Genomic DNA, 3,003 nt, shown 5'->3' with positions numbered 1-3,003 from the left:
TCCCCTTGTTCAAGAAGGGGAGTAGAGACAGCCCTGGTAATTATAGACCTGTGAGCCTTACTTCGGTTGTGGGTAAAATGTTGGAAAAGGTTAGAAGAGACAGGATTTATAATCATCTTGAAAAGAATAAGTTCATTTGCGATAGTCAGCACGGTTTTGTGAAAGGTAGGTCGTGCCTCACAAACCTTATTGAGTTTTTCGAGAAGGTGACCAAACAGGTGGATGAGGGTAAAGCCGTGGATGTGGTGTATATGGATTTCAGTAAGGCGTTTGATAAGGTTCCCCACGGTAGGCTATTGCAGAAAATACGCAAGTATGGGGTTGAAGGTGATTTAGAGCTTTGGATCAGAAATTGGCTAGCTGAAAGAAGACAGAGGGTGGTGGTTGATGGCAAATGTTCATCCTGGAGTTTAGTTACTAGTGGTGTACCGCAAGGTTCTGTTTTGGGGCCACTGCTGTTTGTCATTTTTATAAACGACCTGGATGAGGGTGTAGAAGGGTGGGTTAGTAAATTTGCGGATGACACGAAGGTCGGTGGAGTTGTGGATAGTGTCGAAGGCTGTTGTAGGGTACAGAGGGACATAGATAGGCTGCAGAGCTGGGCTGAGAGATGGCAAATGGAGTTTAATGCGGAGAAGTGTGAGGTGATTCACTTTGGAAGGAGTAACAGCAATGCAGAGTACTGGGCTAATGGGAAGATTCTTGGTAGTGTAGATGAGCAGAGAGATCTTGGTATCCAGGTACATAAATCCCTGAAAGTTGCTACCCAGGTTAATAGGGCTGTTAAGAAGGCATATGGTGTGTTAGCCTTTATTAGTAGGGGGATCGAGTTTCAGAGCCACGGGGTCATGATGCAGCTGTACAAAACTCTGGTGAGGCCGCACCTGGAGTATTGCGTGCAGTTCTGGTCACCGCATTATAGGAAGGATGTCGAAGCTTTGGAAAGGGTGCAGAGGAGATTTACTAGGATGTTGCCTGGTATGGAAGGAAGGTCTTACGAGGAAAGGCTGAGGGACTTGGGGTTGTTTTCGTTAGAGAGAAGGAGGAGGAGAGGTGACTTAATAGAGACATACAAGATAATCAGAGAGTTAGATAGGGTGGATAGTGAGAGTCTTTTTCCTCGGATGAGGATGGCAAACACGAGGGGACATAGCTTTAAGTTGAGGGGTGAAAGATATAGGACAGATGTCAGAGGTAGTTTCTTTACGCAGAGAGTAGTAGGGGCGTGGAACGCCCTGCCTGCAACAGTAGTAGACTCGCCAACTTTAAGGGCATTTAAGTGGTCATTGGATAGACATATGGATGTAAATGGAATAGTGTAGGTCAGATGATCGGCGCAACATCGAGGGCCGAAGGGCCTGTACTGCGCTGTAATATTCTAATTCTAATTCTAATTCTAATTCATAGACTGGACACTCTCAGACCAGTCTAGTACAGACTGGAAATATACAGACTTGACACACAAATACTGGTCACATTACTGGACACACACAGACTGGACAAACACAGACTGGACAAACACAGGCTGGACACACACAGATTAGACACACAAAGACTGGACTCACACAGAATGTACACACACGGCCTCGAGACACACAGACTGGATACTCACAGATTAGACACACAAATACTGGACTCACAGAATGTACACACACGGCCTCAACACACACAGACTGGAAAAGAAATAAAGAACACACAGTCTTTACACACACGGACTTGACACACACAGGCATTACACACACAGACATAACACACACAGACATTACACACACAGACACTACACGCACAGCATCGACACAAACAGTCTGGAAACCCACGGATTGGATACACATGGACTGAACATACACAGACTGGGAAAACACAGACTGAACGCAAAGAGACTGGAAAAAGACAGACTGATCAATGGCAAACTAAACAACAAATGACTGAACACACAATGACTGGATACACACACGGGATACAAACAGACTGGACAAACACAGACTGAACATACAGAGATACATGATACACATAGACTGAACACACTTAGAACAGACATGTTCAGACTGGAAACACAAAGACTGAACACACAAACTGAACACACAGACAGTACACACACAGACTGAACATAAAGGAAGACCAGAAGCACAAAAAGTGGACACGTACAGACTTGACACACACAGACAGAACATGCACAGACAGAACACACACAGACTGAGAACACACTGAAGGGATACACACTTATGGAACATTTGCTGACTGCACAAACACATAATTGACATACAGAGATGCTGCTCACACCGACCAAACACACACTAACAGGACACACACTGACTGGACAGGTACAGACAGGAAACAAACAGACAGGCCAGATACAGACGATGCAGATAGATGTGGGATACACAGAGACTGGAGAGTGTAGATTATCCCGTGTGCCCTGGTGTCCATTGTATTCAGTATTTCAAGTGCAGCAATGTTTTCTACATCTTCACTTTAAGAGGAAGTTACCTTTAATGTAAAAAGCAGGCAGTGTGAACCATGTTATTGGGAAGACATGCTGCTGGCGCCACCTACTGTTTACAGACCAGATCGCTTCTCGGCCTTTTGGCTAAGATCAAGTGTAGTATCTGTTCTTATCAGTGCTTATTTGATTGAGAAGAGACCATGATCATTGCCTTTTGATCCTGGGGAAGCTTTGAGTAAAATGGCTATAACCAATTTTCGAGCTTCGGGCCAGGGAGTGCGCAACACCGTTCGGGTGGTCGTGAAGGACAAGGAAGGAGATGCACCGGTCGATCGCACCTTCTTCATCAAGAAAATTCTCTTCGATTGCTGCGGATTTCAAGCGACGGACGTCTTCTGCCTGCAGGATTTCCCCAGCAGTGGATACTTCGACGTGACGTTCCGGAACGTGGCGGGATGCATCAAGTTCCTGAAGGCGTTCAAGGAGAAAGGGGACCGGGCGCCACTGTCGATCCTCACAGCGGAGCCGCTCTTCATGCTTCCGTCACAACGGGACCGGGT

At 46.1% G+C, this 3,003-nt stretch overlaps 1 pseudogene; it reads left to right on the top strand.

The window, feature by feature from the left end:
• The first annotated feature begins 2,567 nt into the window (after window positions 1-2,567).
• LOC137345352 (U2 spliceosomal RNA) lies at window positions 2,568-2,676 on the top strand (annotated as a pseudogene).
• Window positions 2,677-3,003: the final 327 nt, after the last annotated feature.

This window comes from Heterodontus francisci, chromosome 28 (genome assembly GCF_036365525.1).
Source record: "Heterodontus francisci isolate sHetFra1 chromosome 28, sHetFra1.hap1, whole genome shotgun sequence".
Lineage (NCBI taxonomy): Eukaryota > Metazoa > Chordata > Chondrichthyes > Heterodontiformes > Heterodontidae > Heterodontus > Heterodontus francisci.
This window is presented reverse-complemented; position numbering and strand designations above follow the sequence as displayed.